The following is a 21,521-nucleotide window of genomic DNA, read 5'->3' on the forward strand; positions in this document are numbered from 1 at the left end:
GGTATTACATCTCCCTCCACCTTCCTTTCATATTTGGCTAATTTCACTAGGAATCTAGTGTAAAATTTGGGGAACTTTGTTATCACACCTGAAATTTTTTCACTTGATTCTTACTCAACCTTTTTATACTCAATCCTTTAAAAATGTGCTTTTTGCTATTGCTTTTTATCTAGTCTGAGTTGTCTCAGTCCCTTATTTTCTTAGAAAGCACTTGATGAGTAATAGTTACTTTCTTCAAAAGAGCAGCGCAGAAATTATGTTTTCTATTCTGTCTTGTCCTGTGTGATCCCTGCCATCAGGACCAGTTCTGGCGGAGGAAAAGGTATTGCCTGAGTGTGCTTCTCCATGCTGCATTTTCTAGCTCACAAAGGGAGATAGGACCATGTGATGTCACATGCCCATAAAAATGTTACTACTATTGGGGATTGGAGTCAAATGTAAGACTTCAAGGAGCTCAGATCGTTTGGACCGTCAATTTAAAGTCACAGTGCATAGGCATTATCAGGAGCAGGGGCAGCTGATTTATTTTCATCCTGTCAGCTTTATGCATTTGGAGAAAACTGTATAGCGGCTGAAATGCATGAGAGCAAAAAGTTAGCCAGTATAGGTCTGTTTTGCTGTCTCTGTGTTACAATTGAATCCAGAGGGTCTGTGGGAATGTTGACTGTATCCTTTGCGTCATCTGCCTGTTGAGCCATCCCTTGGAGTTCACTTATGATCACTTTCTGTTTCTGACACCCTCCTCTGGCTAACTGATGTTGAGGTTTCACCTCTGTCATCTGATATGCTGAGGCACACCCCTATTATCAATTGCATGCTTATAAAGAGCAAACTGGAAGAAAGAAAAAACACAACTCAAAGAAGCTGGAGTATGACCTGGCCTCCCTCCACTTTGTCATACCTCTGCTCGCTGCCCCATATTCTTTGTCACCTGGGTCACAGAGGCTTCTTGCTGTGACCACAGCTGTGGCTGCCCGCTGTGCTTTCTGACCACTGATGTGGGTGCTTTGGCTGTTTGAAGTGTCTGTAACACTGAATGGCCTGTGTTCATTTTGATTTTCTTGAACCTCTAAAACAAAGAAAGATTTCGGTGCTGCAAAGATGTTAAGGAAGGAATTTATATTAACCAATATCGGTAGGAAACATAATCTGTAATGCTGAAAGTACATGCCTACGAGTAGAGTATGTAGTTTTCCACATGAAAAATCCTTTCTAAAAAGAGAGCAGATGGGATTCCCAGACCATGCACCTAAAAAAAAGTAAAAGAGAACAGAATCTTGGGCAACGTTTAGCTATCTGAGATGATTCATCTTTCAGTTGATTCTTTAGATATGCATTTGACCCTTTCAGTAACAGTTAGTTTTGGGCCTGAGACCCTGGGGAATATTTTTATAGCTTTATACTTTTTTTGAAATTTAATTTGAAAATTCTCTCCTCTTGCTTTCACCTGCACTTTGTTTAGATTATTCTGATAGCCCTATGTCCAACTTCACTGACTTTACTTTCTGGTTCAGAATTTGCATGTTACTTTTATTAAATTTTTTTTTCTCTTGCTATTCCCTGCTGCCACTGTGACACGAAGGCAGGCCAGTGGACTCATGTGCTTATTCCTATAAGTTGCCGACTTAGAGTTCTAGTGTGGACAGGAGATTCAGGAAGAGGGGCTGGATGTGATCAGTGTGAGCTGGTTTTATGTTTTCATTTTTTTTTAATTGAAGGTATAACTCATTTAACATAAAAACCATTTAAAAGGGAACAATTTGCAGCATTTAGTATAATAGCAGTGTTGTAAAGCCATCGCCTCTATGTATTTACAAAATATTTTCATCACCCCAAAAGAAAACCTCTTCCTCGCATCCTGAGCCTCTGGCATCCATCGGTCTCCTTTCTGTCTCTATAGATTTACCTCTTCTGGGTATTTCATATAATTGGAATCATATAGTATGTGATCTTTTATGACCGACTTACTTCACTTAGCATACTGTTTTCAAGGATTTTTCACATAGTAGCAAGTATCAGCCCTTCATTTTTATGGAAGAATAATATTCCATTGATATATAGATATATATACACACCACATTGTTTATCCTTTCATGTTGGATATTTGAGTTGTTTCCACCTTTTGGTAATTGTGAATAGGGCTGCTGTGAACATGAGTGTACATGTAATTTGTGTGAGTTACTGTTTTCAGTTTTGGGGGTTGTATAACCTAGGGGTGAAGTTGCTGGGTTATACGGTTGGTTTGTTTATTTGTTTATTTGAAGTGCGGTTTGATTTCAGTAAGTATAATTTGTAGACAAAGCAGTGTAAGAGGCTGGCCACACTTTCCTACTTCCCTGGGGCTCGGGATGAGAACACAGACATTTTAATGTGTCAGCCATCAAGTGTGTAAACGCGGTTAGTGGGGGGGGGGCCTCGACTTCCAAGGCATGGGGAGAGGAGGGTCCTGAGGACCTCTGATTCTCTCCCAGCCCAGGCCCGCTTCCCAGTGGGGACCTCCCCGAAACGCTTTTCCCAAAGGTGAGTGAATCCTTCTCACCCCATTCGGGTGCTCCTCTCAGGCCACCCTCCCAGGAGGACGTTCAGGACAACCCCAAAGGATTTATTTATTTTTTTCCATTTCATCTACGACACGGACATCATAGGGCATCATGTGATCCACGTTTTCCGGGCCTGACAAGCTCCTCACTCACCCGGCTTGTCCCTGCAGAAGAGGCTGAGATCCACTGGCTCATGGCTCTAAGCAGCCAGTGGTCCGCTGCCAATAGGGATGGTGTGAGTCTATCGGGGGGCAGGGGGCAGGTTTTCTCTCCCGCCCTGGGGCCACAGCTCTCCCCCCCCACCCCAGCCTGGCTGCCTTAGTGTTGGGGACTTGCAGAACGTCCGGCCACCAGTGTGGGAGAGGAGGATGGGGTAAAGGGGGACAGGGAGGAGTGAACGATAGGCAGGCCTGGGCCTATGGGAGCCTCCTCCCTCCTGGGAAAAGGGCCCCCCCATCCCTGATATGCCAAGCAGAGACTCCGCACACCTCCCCTCAGCCAGGTGAATTCTTCAGGCTGGCTGCCTGGCAGGTTGTAAAGAATTAAGGCAGTCTTTTAGAGTTCTCTAGTCTCACCTGCCCTCTCCGGATGAGGAGATGGAGGCCCAGAGACCCTCAGAATGATCCCAAAGTCACACCTCAAACCTGAGGTGTGGGATCAGCCTGGGGCATCCTAGCCAGCAACCTCTTCCCCAGGTCAGAGCAGTGGCAGACTCTAGGCAGGGGAAGGAGGCCTTCCAAGCAGTGCTTTAAGGGACATGTGTTGAGGGGCCTAGCCTGACCCTCAGAACCCAGGGAAGAGTGAGGCTGGAACCTTGGCCATCTGACTTAGGGATATACCTGGACCAGGCTGTACAGAATGCAGCCAAACGAGGCCTTGGAAAGGGTTCTTTCCCTTCTGTAAGTGGGTACTTGGCAGATCAGGGAAGCAAGCATGCTGCAGCCCAGAGCCCTTGCGTGGAAGCCAGTGAGGATGCTTAGAGACCCTTGTAACTCCTGGAAACAGTCGCTGTGTCCTGGTAAGTCCTCTGGGCCTGCATTTGGGGAGGGTTGGCTGCAAACCTAGTGAGGCTGCAGGGCAGGAAGCACATAGAAGGGTCATTCTAGATGTGGGAGGCTTGGAGAGGAGAAGAAGGGGGAACTGTTCATTCTCTCTGTGCGACCATTGACAGCCTGACTCCAGCCAGCCTCCCTTGGACCCCAGATGGCTGGTCTCCAGCGGTCATGGAGACAGACAGACATGACGCGTACATGTGCATACACATGGCCTCAGACACACACACAAGGGGACTGGTTGTATTTTAAAAGGCTTCTGAGTGTATTAAGTTTCTTATGGAGACAGATTTCCACTGAAGCTTAGTGTATTGTCTGTGTATCACATGTTATGGGGCATGCTTCTCTAGTTCATCCATTGGAGAGGAACGACAGAGTATAATGGGCTGAGTGAATCAGAACAACAACAGTTTCCTTCTTGAAAACACTTTTTGTTATTGTGAAGTTGGTTAATCCTCAAGACTAGAGGATAAACGGATTTGCAAAGCTTTTCTGAAGCTTTCTGGTTTGTTTCTCCTGATGTGTTAGTTTTAAAAATGAAATACAGTGTTGAATGTGTTCGAAACTTTTCCCAGCTTTAGCTGTATGGAGGTATAATTCAGCTAGGGAACACATTTTGTTAAAATGGCTTTCTTTCTTGGGCTGCTAATAATTAACCTTACAACTTATATTTACAACATAAAAAAGAGTTTACAGAATTGAATAGTTATGCTTTTAATTTTTGCCTAATAACTTTGAAAAGAAAATTAGTCTTTTTGGCTGTGGTTTATACTATAATCCAGTTTATATTCTCAGTTGGATTATTTTATGTAGCCTAGATGCTGGAATGTTTAGTTTTTAACTTTGCATAGCAGTGAATCCAGGTAAAAAAGCAGTATGTGTTGGCTACAAATCTTTCCCAGGGTGGAGGTGAGAGGAGGGAAGCCATGGAACATTTTTTTCCTGAAAAATTTCATTGTAATTTCCTTGTTTAGCTTTCAGAACACAATTCTTTTCCTTTAGAGAAGGGTAAGAGTGTTGGGGGAGCTGTTAGTGTAGGCTATTGTGGGCTTTCTTAGCACATCTTCAGTTTATCTTCTTAGATGAGGCTTCTCATTTTCCAGTTGTTACTTCCTAATCCTAACTCAGCTATGGCTATGCATATAGCCAGTTTCATAATTCTACAGAAAGTTATTATTTTTATGTCAAGGTAATTTATGGCATAAAAGTTCAACTTGACTTTCCGTTAACAACCAGCACAAAATGCAGAGATTGAAGGTCATTCTCTTAGTGACCTTCAGTTTGAGGTAGTCTAAGTTTATAAGGGTTTAAACTACAATACTTATAATCAATGAAGTAAAGTTTTCCATATTCAAGAAGCTCCTGTGCCTGATACACCTTCTATTTTAATTTGGTCAATAAATTATAAAAGGAATTTACTGCCATCCCATAATATTTGAAGGAATTTCAGGTCTTTTTCATCTCAGCTTTTTACCTTTGTTTTCCCATTAAAAGTGAATTTTCAGATTCTTTAAACTTACCTCTCATAGCACCTTAGGATCTAAGGAAGGAATTGGTTGTGTCTCAAGTATTTGTTGTTCATATTATCAGTACTCAAAGACTTGTCTACAGACAAGTTGAAAAACTTGATGGAAGGAAAACCCTGCAAAGAATGCAGATGATGCTGTATAGCTGTGTGTTTTCTAATGTTCAGTGGGAAATCCAGCATTTGGGGAGCCTAGGCTCATCTAAGCTGTTAGGAAAGTCAGTACATGGTTATTGAAAGCAAGATGACCAGTGTCTTTGAAAGGGGGAAATAACTTTTTGGCCAATGGAGGCAGGTATATAAAATATCTTGGTGGCATTGATTCAGCTTCCCTGTGGGCTCCCAGCCCCGTATTCTCAAAGGTAAATTGGAAACTTTGGTCCATATTTATAGCCCAGATTCTCATGCTGTGAAGGGTTAGGCTAGGATTATGCAGCAGCATTATGTTCACCTGAAGTGGTGGTGGAGGTACTTACATAGTCGAGAAGTGTTGCTGAGCCTCTGCTGTCTTGCACTTCATTGTATTGTTCTTTGGCTCGATTTCTTGAAACAGGGGCCTGTTCAATTGCTGTGAAGCTCTCCCTGGTCACAGAGGAATTGGTCCCATATAAATGGAACCTCACCTGGCATCAGCAGATGCTAAAAAGTAATGGCAAGGCAGTGCAAGGATGGCTCAGCAGGCAGAATTCTCAGCTGCCATATCAGAAACCCAGGTTTGATTCCTGGTGCCTGCGCATGCAAAAAACAAAAACACAAACAAAGAAAGGTAATGGCAAAATCTGGTCTGTGAGATTTCTCCACATAGAATTCCTGGCCTGTTCTTCCAAGGGGACCTCCCAACACAGATGGGCTTAGGATGTAAAACCAATCTGGAATGGAGTATTGCTTTCCTAGTTTTAGTTGTCATTCGGATACATTCAGGAAAATCTTGCTGGTGTCTAGTAGAAAACATGTTCTGCTACCTGTACTGGAGGATGCTGTGCATGAGCCAGGCTTTTCTTGGTCTCAAGAAATTAAATGCTGGGATATTGGAGGTGGGGAGAAAGGAGACCAAGAGAAAGGGAAATAATATTTTTTTGGATATGAACTCTGCTACTTACTGGATTCAATTTAGTGTTTAGGATAATCCTATGTTTATAGGCATTAGTGTTCTTTTTTCCCCCTATTACTCATCTTTATTCCCTATGTTTTACACGTCTGTTGATAAGGTAGATAAAAGGAGCATCAAACACAAGGTTTTCACATTCACACCGTCACATTGTGAAAGCTATATCATTATACAATCATCTTCAAGAAACATGGCTACTGGAACACAGCTCCACATTTTCAGGCAGTTCCCTCCAGCCTCTTTACTACATCTTGACTAACAAGGTGATATCTATTTAATGTATAAGAATAACCTCCAGGATAACCTCTCGACTCTTTTTGGAATCTCTCAGTCATTGACACTTATTTTGTCTCATTTCACTCTTCCCCCTTTTGGTCAAGAAGGTTTTGTCAATCCCTTGATGCTCAGTCTCAACTCATTCTGGGAGTTTTCTCAGTCCCTTGATGCTGAGTCTCAGCTCATTCCAGGATTTCTGTCCCATGTTGCCGGGAAGGTCCACACCCCTGGGAGTCATGTCCCATGTAGACAAGGGGAGCGAGGTGAGTTTGCTTGTTGTGTTGGCTGGAGAGAGAGGCCACATCTGAGCAACAAAAGAGGTTCTCTTGGGAGTGACTCTTAGGCCTAATTTTGAGTAGACTTGACCTATCCTTTGTGGGGTTAAGTTTCATGTGAACAAATCCCAAGATTGGGGGCTTAGCCTATAGCTTTGGTTGTCCGCACTGCTTGTGAGAATATCAAGAATTCAGTTTGGGGAAGTTGAATTTTCGGCATTAGTGTTCTTAATGTAGAAATGATTATTAGTCTTAATTTGGAAATGGAGAGTTAATTCAGAGTACCAGAGAGTTAAAAATAATATCTCTAGGTCATACAATTAAGTAATTAGTAGGAAAGTCTTTTGGTTGAAAAGGAAAAAAAAAATGGAAAGGTGTGAGTAAATGTGCGTGTGCAGAAGTATAGAGGAATATTTTATTCTTTAAAATTTTCGGATTTCAGCCATTTAGCTGCAAATTTGGAGGGATGAGGAATATCCTAACGTTGAGTCTCCATTCAGTCCAGCCTGTAGAGTGGACACTGAAGTGTGATCTGTCACAACGTTCCCTTGTAGACATGTGGCCTCATCTGCACAAAAGAATGCAGACAAGGCCCTGCCTCTTCTTTCTTCCCTTCCCACTGTCTGTAAAAAATGTAATTAATATTAAAGATTAAATAATGTGGAATTAAATCCTTTTTCTTGTATTTACTGAGGAATTTTATATATCTTGTTCTTAATTTAAAATGCAGACGTAGTATTCTGTAGTCTTCCTCTTATGCACACATGTTCACTGAGTTAAGGTGCTCTTTATTTCCTTAATATATAAATTGATGTTTTTTCCTGTGTTAGTGAACTCTGGGAGATAAAAAGCTTCCTTAGTCCTGCACTGTGTCATGGATAATCCAACTTTATCTTAATAAAAGAAGATGGAGTTTAAGTTTCTCGTAGGCCAGTTCTGTATCCTTAATGACACCGTAATCTGTCCACATAGCATCCATCACTGCCCAGACCAATTGCTTGGAGGCCGTCGATGTTGCCCATTGTCTCTGTCTGTCTACCCTGTGCAGCTGGCCCTGAGCGCCAGCCAGTCTTTCTTACTCCAGCTGACAGGGCTAATCAGGATGATCAATATGGCCCTGCTCCTCATGGAGCAACCGCTAAGTAGATTTGGTTTACTTAATATCTCCATAGAGTGCCTGTTTGACTGGGTAGTGGATCTTTAACTAAGCCCTCTGCTGATAAAGCTTTGCTGGAGTGGAAAGGAATTAAACATTACCATATTCATGGAAGCAAAGCTCTTTGGGACAGGATATCCCAAATCAGGTGAGTGTAGGTAAATATTTTAGAATGATTTCCCACTAGATTTTAAATGACTAAGTAAGTAGTGGGCTATTGGTTTGAACACGTGAAAAATTGTTGGTTCTACTTTGAAAATCTCGTAGCTAGGAAATTAAAGGGAAAGGTAGCATATCTTGTACTATTCAGCCAGGGATTGAGTAATGATTTCATTTACCAAAACCAAGTAATAATTTGTGATGGAGCTTTTGCTGCTTGTGTTGCTATGATAAATTCATTCTGTGGTTCATATATGAAACCATAAACCTCAATGGAATGTAAATTCATTGTACCTAAAGTTTAAAGCATAACTAATCTATGTCAGTACAAACTGGGATCACCATTTGGTATTGGCAGTCAGCTCTCGGGTAATTGTTAATATTTGTTTAGAATAAACTTTTTTTTTTGTAATTCTTTGTTTTCGCGTGTTGATTGTTATCATTACACAGTTTTTATTTGATTTGGGCCCCATTTCTCTTTGCTTTTCCTATTTCTTTTGGGTTCATGTGTTCCATTTGGGATGAGAATAATTTACTCTGGTAAGAGAGTGAAATGTGAGAACAGGGTTTATCAATTGGGATTGAATTTCTGCATTTAAGTTCCTGTTTGTTTTTTCACTTTCAGTTGGTCAAACACTAATAACAAATTTTGAGATCAAAGTTTGGGAGATAGGGAGAGAGAAAGGGGAGTCTTCTGATCCCAATTCAATATCTGCATCTGATCAAGCTGAAAATATGTATTTCTGTTCCTACCTTTCCTATGATCTTGCCTCCAAGTTTTTGACCTCCCTGTCTTGCTTATCTGAGCCTGCTATGCTACAGAAAACACTTTGAAGGGTTTAATTCAGCTTATGATTCTTAATTTCTTTATGATGTAGTGAAAGGAAATAGGAGAGAATATGATAATTCTCATAATAGAGAGTTAATAAAGTGCCCACCGCTTCAAAAAAAGTGATATCAGATCTTTTTTGGGGGTGGCGGGAGGTGTTGGGTTGCGGTGGGAGGAGAGGAATAGAACATGAGAAAATCAGAAAATATTTTATGGAAGAAATCACATTTCTATCAGATTTTGAATAATAGGTATATATTTTGCTAGACCAGTAAATCATTCTAGTTGGTGAAAGGAAGAGAGTTTGAAAATCACCAGTTGATTGTGATTATTTCTGGAAAGAATCATCACTTTTTAAAAGATACATACATAATGCGAGGGAGGGAGGGGATTGGATAGAGATGAAATGAAATTGGCCTTGGATTTGTAATTAGAACTGGATGATGTGTATATGAGGCTTCATTATACCATCCTCACTACTTTTATATGTATTTCAGGAATTCTACAATATAAACATAAACAGAATAACAAAATTATGATAAAATCTGTCAATTCATTAAGCGTCTTTCAACATATACCTTGAAAAATATTAAGTGGTCTCTTTGCTCTTAAAAATCTTGTTGATGTTCATTTGATAGTCTTTTTAGCCTGTGTTGTTGTTTTCTTACCTGTATCAGATTTAATTTCATGAGTTGGTCATCTTGGATCCTGGCATTTTAGAGGGCCTTGATCCAGTTGGCAACTAAGAATGAAAAGGAAAACTTTGTGTTTTTTGTGGAAACATTTTGATTGTGATACTTACCTTTGTGTCTTTCAGACAACAAAAGCCTCAGGCAACTTGGAAGCTAATGTGCACACCAGCATAGGTCCACGAACCTTATTCCCAAAGGCTAGTTTAATTCATGGACATTTAAGTACCATCCTTTATGTCAAATTTCTGACCTTTGGGGTTAATACTAAATATTACTGAGTGTGTATTAAATGTAAGGCAGGGTGCTTGGTGTGGAAGAGAAACATGAATACCAGAATCATCTTTTCTTCCAGGAACTTATGTTCTTGTGGATAGACTGTTATACGTCACATGTAACCACTGTACAGGTAATATTGGAACTCATGCTACAGAAGTATGAACATTTTGTGAGGAATCATAGAGGAGGGAACAGTTAATTCTGATCAGGGATGTTCCAAAAGCTTCTATGGGTGGTAATATTTGAGAAGAATCCTTGAAGGATGAGTAGACTTTCAACGGGAAGGAGAAAAAGTAGGCTTAGCATTATAGGCTGGTGTTACCTACACAAAGATGCGAGGGTATCAAAGTGGGACTCCATTAGAATATGTTCCCTTATTCTCAGGAGGGCATATTGACCCTTGATTTTGGAAGATCAGTTCATTTTTCATTCTGTTGAAGAGGGACCCATCAGATGCACCGTTAATGTCAGATCTGCCCTTAGTTGATTCCTTTCTTGGGATATTATTGTAATTTATACTTATTGTCAACACTGTGGTGACTGAGCCATAGAATTTTTACCATATCCCTAACTAAACAGGAAAGTGAGAGATCTGTTATCTCATGGGAGCTTGAGGATGTAATTTGAAGGGCCATGCTCCAGATGGTTTTCTAATAGAGCTGTATAAGAATTTTGTATTCTACTCAAAGATGATATATTGGGTTTGTTATTAAATTACCAATTAAACTTAAACCACCCCCTAAAACCAATTAACTTTCATTAATAGAAGTTTCAGGAAGGTCCACAATTTGACCTGCAATGACACATACCCTTTCCCTACTTCTATATTCGCTCCCAAGCTTAAGGAAACTAGTCTTAGATGTTTTGTAGTATTGTTTTTCTCGTCGCTTTAAAAGTGATTGTAGGGCGGGCCACGGTGGCTCAGCAGGCAGAGTTCTCACCTGCCATGCCAGAGACCTGGGTTCGATTCCGGTGCCTGCCTATGCGAAAAAAAAAAAAGGTGATTGTAGCACTTCAAGAGGTCCTTTCCTTCTCATCTGATGAGTAAGCCCCTTGAGTGACCTCTCCTGTGTTTCTGAAGGAGTGGAAATGTCTCAAATGCGATGGGACGTGTGGATGAGTTGTTTTGTAGCTTTGCCTCAGAAATCAGGATATTGAAAAGCATAAGGTTTTCTGTTTTGGGAGCGGTGTTAAGAGGGAAGAATAAAGAAGGAATAAATACACAAGCTTTGACAGTTTTCCTCTGCTTTTTTTTAGCAGTCTGTCTTAAAACACTTTTCTTTAAGCCCTGGAAGGCTGACTTGCTTATTTCCTCGGCAGCCCAGTGTGTGATATCAGAAATGTGTGCATGTGCATGTGTGTACCTAGAAGTGTGTTCTTAAGCACCTAATGGGAATGGAGGCAAGGAGAGGTCTTGTTTAAAGACGGAAAACAGCACGGTAATGTGACATCTGCTGACCAGATAAGAAAATAAAATCACTGTGACTGAGAAAGATCAAACGCATCTTAATCAGAAGCTGTTACCTTGGTCTGCTAGACCATGGTGACCTCAAAGCTGCCTGTACCAATAACATCTTGAAACTGCTTTATTTCTTTTGGCTTCCTAAGGAGCTTATTACTGGGCTTTTGGGATGACTGTCATTGTGTTGGAAGTCAAAACTGGTGTGGAGTAGGCATGTAGGCAGTACCGGGATCACCCTCTGCAAATGTCACTGCTTGTACCTCACAAACCACAGAGTTGTGGGTCTTAACTCTTCACTGGCAAATGTGCACATCAGCCTTCAGACTGTGACTCAGGCCCTTGACCTACTTTTCCTGGTTACTCATGCCTAAATGAACATGTCAGGAGAGCTCTTCCAAGTTGAAGTCATTCTAGTCACAAGTCGAACTTTTCAAAGCACTGGCCTGTAACAGAGCCCCCTACACTGGGGGCATGGTCAGGCTTTGCTGACTGCAATGTAAGCTGAGGATCTTTCAGTATCAGATACCTAATGAATTCATCCTCGTAATTGAATTATAGGTAAGAAGCCATACGCTGTGTGTTTCCTGCAAGAAACAGGAGGAAATGCCTTTCACTATGAAATGATCTTAGAGGTTTCAGCATCCCTTCTGTTGGAAACCAGCAGCTGCTGAGAATTGCTAGGCTCATGTGCCCTGGCAAGGACAGGAACAGGCACTCCCACATCATATATTTGCCCTGGGAAAGGTAGCGGTGGGTAAGGCTTATGAGCAGGGAGGAATTTTAAATGGAGCCCCCTGTCTTTTTAAAGAGTAAGACTTCCTCTCAAATGTAGCCAGTTCTGAGCTTCTATACTGCCAGCCTGACTTTCAGACTGTGCACTGGTGATGTCATTTTGCTGGAGACTGCAGAAATCTGAGCAAGCAGGTGGGAGTGGATGGTAGAGGAAGGATTACAGGCCCATTCATGTATGAATGTGCAATAGGGAGAGGCAGGGTACAGCTAGGCTATAGGAAGTGTAGGACCTGAGTTCCCTACAAAATACATTTGCATTCAGACACTAACAGTGGACAGATGCTATATTCTCCCGTGTGCCAGAAGGCGAGTTAGAGAGCATGTGTCTTCCTACACCCCTTGACTTCAAACCGTTCATCCTCATGTTTTCCAAGCACTTTGGATGATAGGACATATAAGAGTACACATAAGGCCTTTTCATAAGAGGTGGTCGTGCATTTGAGGCTTTTAGAATTATTAACTCAAATAATTTTGCAGAGTGACAATTCTATCTAGTGTTGGCTAAAATTGTATTTTCTATGGCTTAGGAAAATATGGATAATTTTTTTTGCTTTCCGTCTATTGAACAAGCAAATTGAAAACCATAAACAGGTATTTAAGGTCTACCTTCCTTGGAAATATAAGACGAATAGTTTACTTATGTCTGCTGAGACCCAATCTGTAGCCCCCTGGAAGATTAACATACAGTTAAAGAACTATCAGTCCAAAGCACTATTGACTCGAATATGGGAAATAAAGGAACAACTCACTACTGCCCTTTATCGTTTTCTTCCCTAATTATAAAGTCCCAGAGCCCTGAAGACAACTGAGAGTGAAAATAGCTTTTTCCTTGCTGCAGGCAGGGCAGCAATGATGCACAGCTAGACATGTGGCATTGGATGCTAGAAGGCCAACTGTGAGGCCACTTGTTTTACAGATAGGGAAAGTGACGTTCAGAGATGGCACGTGCCCTGTCCAAGGACACACTGCTCTTAGAGGCCCATGCAATGCTATGTGTGAAGTTACAAATACGAGCTTTTACTTGGATCAGTGTCTGATGCACTAGTGTGAGGTTGACAAATAGATGAAATTAAAGATGGTATAAAGGGCACTTGAAGCTGGATAGTGGACATAGGAAGGAAAAAGCTAGAGGAACGTAGTCGGGGGTTAGTTTGGGCACAAGGATGAATGCAAATGTTTCATCATGTCAGATATTCACTTGCATTAAAACAGGTTTTTTAAACTCTGCCCTACTGAAATATGATTGTGGATGCATTTTGGGGATTGAGAGGAAAGATCAAGGGAAGTCTGGTGGTAAAAGAATCAAGAAACATCTTTGTTTTAAGCTTGCTTGTGCTAGCCACGCCTTTATTACACTTCCCTTTTGAAATTTCATTATCACTGAAGCAGATGCAGGTCCAGTAGTTAGACCGTTTTGTTTCTTGGCAAAAGAGAATTCTTAAGGGGATGGTCTATTCTCTTGGATATGCAGGAAGGAAGGTTAGATATAAAAATTTCTGTATCATTCCGCTTTTTGGTAGGGAGAAGTTATACCCTAAATACCTCAGCTGATTTAATTATGAAGAGAAATTTATAGGGCTGTCATTTCAGTCTTCCTGTACCTTTGTCCTTCCTGATGGAAGGAATTGGTGAGTTTTGGGAGCGAGCCAAAGAGGGAAATAGGTAAGCAAAATCTTTATTTCTGCTTTTGCCATGTATTGGTAGATCAGTGATATTTAATAGTTGCAGTTATCCTTGAGATAGGCAGAGGTTTGCCATATACAGAATCACATTGTAGAATGTTGACTTGTGCTTTTTGGAGGCTAATGCAGAAGTTGAACTTTTTTAATATATGTTGTTTACAAAAAAAAAGAGCCATACTCCATGCGTGTTACCACTTTTGCCTCTTTGCTCTACCAGAATTATCTTTGAGTTTTAAAAATTGGTTATTATGCAATTACATTATCAGTATCAAGTACACTAATTTTCTTTGCCTTTTCTAGTTGTTGACACTTTCAGAATGAATGATTTCTATTAGGCAAATTTCAGCTGACATGTTTTCCCTTCTTTTAATTCTTTCCAGGTGGGGATCTTGTGTGCCTCCAGTGCCTTGTATCATTTGCAGTTGTGAAGTGTTGAGCATTGCAATTTAAACCATTAACATTCTAACTGTGCTATGACTTTACTTTTCAATAGAGAAAATTATAAAAAGGGTGAAATCACACATGGACTGTTAACATGGAAAGTGAACATTCACATTTTCTATAACCTATTGATATAAAAATCAGAATTTCGTAATTGTATTAGCATACTTTAAGATGTATGCTAACTGAGAAATTTAAGGTTAACGATGACGTTAATTGGTAGTCATTACTCTGTTTAAACTCATGACACAGTTATTTAGTCTTGGTAACAAGGAGGGGACTGTAATTTTCTTTCTCTTTTGCTAATAATTCACTGTATAATTCTGGGGTAAGACTGAAATGATTGTAGTTTTGAGACAGGTCATGTACTCACTGGTGTGGCTTTGGCTTTTTAAAGCAGTTTCAGGTTTGACTGCACAGTCATTCTGAGGTGCCTTGTTTAGACAGAATCCCAGTTTCATAGTACTGTTGAAGCTGGAGCAGACACTGAAATAATATTAATACTTAGAATATTGTTGCAACATTTTTTTAAATAGCTTTTTAAAATAGTGTTTGTTGAAACATTAAACTGATTTTAAGTTTGTGAATTATATTAGAGACCATGTACTGTCTCTATATATGCTAAAAGAGAGACATTTTTCTAAGGAAGATCTAGATATTAAGTAGAGTCTTGGTGACTGATTCTCATAATTAAGATCTAGAATTAGAAGATGAGTTGACTGTTCCTGTGTATGGTGCACGGAAAAAGAAAGTTGGTCAGCCAACATAAATGGGATATTACAAATCCATTCTGTAAATGTTTTTGTTTATGGAATGTTTGTTTATTGTGGTTAAGTAGATGTAAAGCGAGATGGAGCTGCTGTTTCAGGGAGAACTCTTGCCATATACAGAATCGCATTGTAGAATGTTGACTTGTGCTTTTTGGAGGCTAATGCAGAAGTTGAACTTTTTTAATATATGTTGTTTAATATATGATTTTTCACTTGGAAACTCTCTTGGAGACTAGAGCAGAAGACTGCTTTTTGAAAAAAGTTTTTTCGTTGAGAAACTTTCACGCAGATATTTTCTATACATATGGTACAGTTAGTGGCTCGCAGTATCATTGCTTTTTGCTTGTAGAAGCAAAAAGAAGATTGCTTTTTGCTTGTAGAATTTGAGCAGATGGTCCTGGCTGGCTTTCTATGGGATCTGTCATAAGGTAATGATACTTCACTGTACCTTCTTCCACTCAGGAATTTCCCATGCTGGTAATCTGCAAGGGTTCCCTGGATGATCCTGCAGACTCACCTGTATGACGGTGCGGCTCTCACTTTTCCATTGTTCATGTCAGAAGTTTGGCATGGTGGCATCTGGTGGACCTCATGTAGGTGTCACTGATTTCACGTAGTCCACGGGTGGGGTAAATGGGAGGAGCATTTTGAATATGCATGCATGGCACATAATGGATGATCAGTAAACGGTGTTCCCATCTGCCTGCGAGATGATGCTTTCACATCAGCTACATGTAGCAGTTTTTGAGATTATTCTGATTCCAAGATGATTCCTCTTTTAAGAGAAAAACCCTGAGCTGAGCTTCCGGAGAGGTATCTCGGTATTACCAGCTGTGATTTTCAGTTTTGAAGCTTCATATTTTAGAGCAGTCCTTCTGTGTTGATATCTGTTTGTTGCTCCACCCCCCACCCCACCCCCAAGTGAGGCAATTTCTGAAATCATCCGTACATTCTGAGGCAGCTCCATGTGAGACTAAACGATAAACTCTCTGAATTTGTTATGTTTGCAAGAGCCTGGCTCGGAACTGATGTTAATTAAATGTTTATTCCTCTGAGAATAATTGATGTGCTGGTTTGTGTATTTTCTACTCATCTTCCCACATACTCATAAGTGTATGTTTTTGAGTACATTTTGCTTTTCTCCATTTTTCTAGTGATTCTAGAACTTGGTGACAGATAAAGTGGGGGTCATGGGGAAAACTAAGTTTGGAAGCCTACCATCCTGTTTAAAAACTAGTTAGGATAAAGCCCCAGGCAGCAGTTAGAGTTTGGGGTTCTAGTCCATTTAAGCCTTGGAAAAATCCCTTACAAAATATATGAACATTCTAAAGGTGATTGAGGATGCATAAACCATTTTAACACCCTTTCCCCATCATTCTTAATTTAGAGGGCTGTCTGTCTCCAAAGTCAGGAAATGGTTTTTATCTGGTGAGGTGGCTGTCTGGTGTATAACTCACTTTAAAGAAGGAGCCAGAACAGTCATTAACAACACTGTCAAATCCAATGTCGCAAGTAGCTTGTGCCCCTACATACATATTTCTTTAGCCTTGTTGGCTTCAGCATGTAAGATAAGGATCCTGAAAGAAATAGATTTTTTTGTTTTTTAATGACAATATAGTTTATTCATTTCACTCTTAGAGATTGAGCTGCTTCCCTGGGCAACCAGCCTTATTTCCCAAACCAGACAAAGGGCCTTTTAGGATGTGGGACTGTGTCTTCTGTATTTTTAGATCCTTGTAGGGCCTAGCAGAGGGCATCCTCTCTCACTGACATCCAGAAACTTTTCCTTTAATTGATTGTTTTGGTTTGAAGATGGGGTACTTTAATATGAAGTCTTCTTGTTACTTGGCTAGACATTTAAAAATCACCAAACCCTAAGCCCCACCTCAATTACTGCCCATAAACCCTAAACGCGGCCTTCTAAATTATTGAAGTTAATTTTAGACCCATCAGGATAGTTCATTTGCTCTTTTCTCATCACTCCTAAATTAATCTTGAGTTTGGACTTCTTTAGCCTTTTCCCCCACAGCCTTCATTAGGTGAAAGTTAAGGGAACACTATTTCCTAGTTTTAAAAACTGATAGAGCTAGTTGATAATGCAGTAGGAACTCCTTCGTTCCCAGGTTTGCAGTCACTTGGAGGAAGGTCAACCTCGTAGGTAGAGGTAGACTTTAGGACCCAGAAAACAGATCTGGAGGAACCTTAGAAGTTATCTAGTTTAATAGAGGGCTAGAAAGTTGAAGAGGGCCACCCACATGTTTTCTGAGCTGAGTGAGGACTTGAAACCATGCAACTTTTGTTTTATAATCTGTCCCACTATGTTTCCTGTTTTCTGCTAGCTTCACAGCTGGATTGGTGGGACCGAGCCCTAAGAGTGTATGTCTCAGAAGAGGAATTTCATGTACTTGGAGGTTCTCACCACAGAAGAAGGCACTTGAGCAGCCCCTCTCTGGTGGGCCATGGTTGGGTTTGTTTTGACATCGCTTTCTTGTTTCTCTTACTGCCCTCTGAGTGCATATCAAAAAGAGATTAAATGACTATGTTTGGTCTGAATTTATTTGATGCATGACCTGGTGATTTGTGTTCCACTGTTACCGTTTTTGCTTTCTGATTATTATGTATACAAAACTAAATCAATAAAGAAGGGAATGGAGAAGTGGCCCTGTTTAACATTTCAGGGGAGAAGGAATAATGCTGTCTATAAATATTTATGTTTTCCTGAGCAGATGCCTTTTTTCTTCTGACATTCAAACTGGTTCCCAGAGAGAATCACCACTGAGGAAAAAAAAAATGAAACGTTTTTGTTCTCTGTAAATTTTCTAGATGTCTTTCAAAAGATAAATAGAAAAAAAGAAAACTCAGAGAGAAATCAATTTTTCATTATAATAAATCTGGCATGGGCTATTTTGCCAGTGTTTCTTCACCCAGGGGAAACATGGATATAGCAATTGAAGGGTCCCAGAAAGCCAAATGTCCTTAACCTTGCAGCTTCCTGTATGTTCCATGGCTTCCTATCTATATTCATTTCCTAGGGCTGCTATAACAAAGTATGGTGGCTTGAAACAACAGATCAAGATCTCAGCAAGGCAGTGTGCTCTCTGAAGGCTCTGGAGGAGAGTAGCCTCTTGACTCTGTTTGAACTCTCTCAACCACTGATATGTTATTTGTTAAACTTCTTTTCCCCTTTTTTGGTCACGATGGAAGTGTTGATCCTATGGTGCCAGGCCCAGGCTCATCCCTGGGAGTCATCTCCCATGCCGCCAGGGAGATTTTCACCCCTAGATGTTGCATCCCACATAGTGGGGAGGGCAATGATTTCACTTGCAGAGTTGGGCTTAGATAGAGAGAGGCCACATCTGAGCAACAAAAGAGGTCCTCCAGAACTAACTCTCAGGCATACTTATAAGTATACCATAAACTGATGTGCAGAACTCAGGAGGGGCAGGGTGAGGCTGCGACACTATGAGTGGGGTGGGCAGGGGTAGTTTGGGTATGGAGATTAGTGCCCGCAGCCTTTATGTGCTGGCAACAGCTTTCAGGGAACAGGGTGGGGGAGGTAGTGCTTGGGAGGGGTGCAGGAGTGTTGGTTGTGCTGCATTTGGAGTGGGAGTGGTGGTCAGGTACGTGCATTGGGGGCTGGTGGGATGGGGGCACGTGGAGCACAGGGAATGGAGCGAGTGATGGGGTTCGGGTGCATGGGGTGTGGGGTGAGTCATCGGTCACAAGGCTGCACTGGTGAGGGTAGTGAGCCTCAGGAACGTGGCCTGCCTTAGTTCCTAGTCCCTGGCTCCTGTCTGTGCACTCCCATGGGCTCCATGCCTCTGCGCCAGGCTCCAGCTTTCTGCTCCTCAGTTCCTTGGCCTCTACAACCAGGGCTGCTGCATGTGGTGCAGAAGGCTGTCCCAGGTTAGCTGCACTCCTGAATCACCACCTCACTCGCCCTCCTGTCTCTTCTCTAACTTCCGTGGAGCAGGGCTAATCTCAAGCTCTATTACTAATTTTTGCACATCAATTTTATATCCTGCTACATTGCTGAATTTGCTCATTAGCTCAAGTAGCTTTGTTGTAGATTTCTCATGAGTTTCCAAGTGTGTTATCATGTCATCTGCAGATGATGAAAGTTTTACTGCTTCCTTTCCAGTTTTGATGCCTTTCATTTCTTTTCCCTGCTTAATTCCTCTAGCTGGAACTTCTAGTACAATTGTGAGTAATAGTGGTAAGAGAGGGCATGCTTGTCTCTTTCCCCATCTTAGGGGGAAAGCTTTCAGTTTCACCATTGAGTATGATGCTGTCTATGAGTTTTTCATATATGCTCTTTATCATACTGAAGATGTTACGTTTGGTTCCAACTTTTTCAAGTGTTTTTAACCAGAAAAGGCTGTTGAATTTGTTGAATGTTTTTCCGGGATCAATTGTGATGATCATGTGCTTTTTACCTTTTGATGTGTTTGCGTGCTGTATTACATTAATTGATTTTCTTGTGTTGAACCATCTTTGCATTCCTGGTAGAAACACCACTTGTTGTGTTGTATAGTTCTTTTAATGTGTTGTTTAATTTGACTTGCTAGTATATTTTGGAGAATTTTTGCATCTATGTTCATTTGGGAGATTGGTCTGTAGTTTTCCTTTTTTGTACCATCTTGATCTGCTTTTGGTATTAAAGTGATGTTAGGCTCATAAAATGAGTTGGCTAGTGCTCCTTTTTCCTCAATTTTTTTTGGAAACGTTTGAGCAGGATTGGTGTTAGTTGTTTCTGGAATATTTGATACAATTCCCTTTGGGCCATTTGGCCCTGCGCTTTTCTTTGTAGGGAGATATTTGATGACTGATTGAAACTCTTTATTGGTGATTGGTTTGTTAATATCTTCTATTTCTTTTTGAGTCATTGTAGCTTGTTCATGTGTTTCCAGGAATTTGTACATTTCATCTAAGTAGTCTAGTTTGTTGGTGTACAGTTGTTCATAGTATCCTCTTATAATTAAAAAAAAAAAATTCTTCAGGGTCTTTTGTAATGACCCCCCTCTCATTTCTGATTTTATTTGCATTCTCTCTCTTTTTCTTTGTTAGTCTTACTTATGGTCCATTGATTTTATCAGAGAACCAATTTTTGGTTTTATTGATTTTTTTTCAGTGTTCTTTTGTTCTCCCATTCATTTAACTCTGCTTTAATCTTTGATATTTCTCTTTTTCTATTTGCTTTGGTATTAGTTTGCTGTTTTTTCTCAGGTTCCTGCACTGAGCAGTTAAGTGCCCTGTTTTGGCTGTTCTTTTTTTTTTTTTTTAAATAAACACAAATTTCCCTCTCAGCACAGCTTTTGCCACATCCCATAGGTTCTGATATGTTGTATTCTTGTTTTCTTTTTTTTAAATTTTTTATTAATTAAAAAAATTACAAGAATGAAACACAAACATTCTTAATATATGTTCATTCCATTCTACATATATAATCAGTAATTCACAATATCATCACATAGTTGCATATTCATCATCATGATCATTTCCTAGAACATTTGCATCAATTCAGAAAAAGAAATAAAAAGACAACAGAAAAATAAAATGAAAACAAAAAAAAATTTTACATACCGTACCCCTTACCCCTCACTTTCACCGATCACTAGCATTTCAAACTAAATTTATTTTAACATTTGTTCCCCCATCATTTATTTTTATTCCATATGTTCTACTCGTCTGTTGACAAGGTAGATAAAAGGAGCATCAGACACAAGGTTTTCACAATCACACAGTCACATTGTGAAAGCTATATCATTATACGATCATCTTCAAGAAACATGGCTACTGGAACACAGCTCTACATTTTCAGGCAGTTCCCTCCAGCTCTCCATTATATCTTGGTTAACAAGGTAATATCTATTTAATGCATAAAAATAACCTCCAGGATAACCTCTCGACTCCGTTTGGAATCTCTCAGCCATTGACACTTATTTTGTCTCATTTCACTCTTCCCCATTTTGGTCGAGAAGATTTTCTCAATCCCTTAATACTGAATCTCAGCTCATTCTAGGATTTCTGTCCCACATTGCCAGGAAGTCCACACCCCTGGGAGTCATGTCCCACGTAGACAGTGGGAGGGTGGTGAGTTTGCTTGTTGTGTTGGCTGGAGAGAGAGGCCACATCTGAGCAACAAAAGAGGTTCCCCTGGGGTGACTCTTAGGCCTAATTCTAAGCAGACTTGACCTATCCTCTGTGGAGTTAAGTTTCATATGAACAAACCCCAAGACTGGGGGCTCAGCCTATAGCTTTGGTTGTCCACAGTGCTTGTGAGAATATCAAGAATTCAACTTGGGGACGTTGAATTTTCCCCCATTCTCACCATTCCCCGAAGGGAACTTTGCAAATACTTTTCCACTCACTGATCAAATCACTCTGGGATTCATTGGGGAATCACCTGGACAAACCAACAAAATCTCATGTCCTACCCAAGGTTCCATGTACTTATGGTGTTCGACCAACTATCTACATAAGTTA

The 21,521-nt window shown here is 40.5% G+C and overlaps 1 protein-coding gene across 11 annotated transcripts in view; it reads left to right on the top strand.

The window, feature by feature from the left end:
* TLN2 (talin 2) overlaps window positions 1-21,521 on the top strand; it is a 491,250-nt gene that overhangs the window by 223,769 nt on the left and 245,960 nt on the right. The window contains exon 3 of one of the 11 annotated variants that reach the window (XM_077128098.1): window positions 17,375-17,487. The exons of the other annotated variants lie outside the window; for them this stretch is intronic. The gene's annotated coding sequence lies outside the window, so the exon portion shown is untranslated. The remainder of the gene's footprint in view (window positions 1-17,374; window positions 17,488-21,521) is intronic. 11 annotated transcript variants of the gene reach the window in all.

Source organism: Tamandua tetradactyla, chromosome 14 (assembly GCF_023851605.1).
Source record: "Tamandua tetradactyla isolate mTamTet1 chromosome 14, mTamTet1.pri, whole genome shotgun sequence".
NCBI classification, from domain to species: Eukaryota; Metazoa; Chordata; class Mammalia; order Pilosa; family Myrmecophagidae; genus Tamandua; species Tamandua tetradactyla.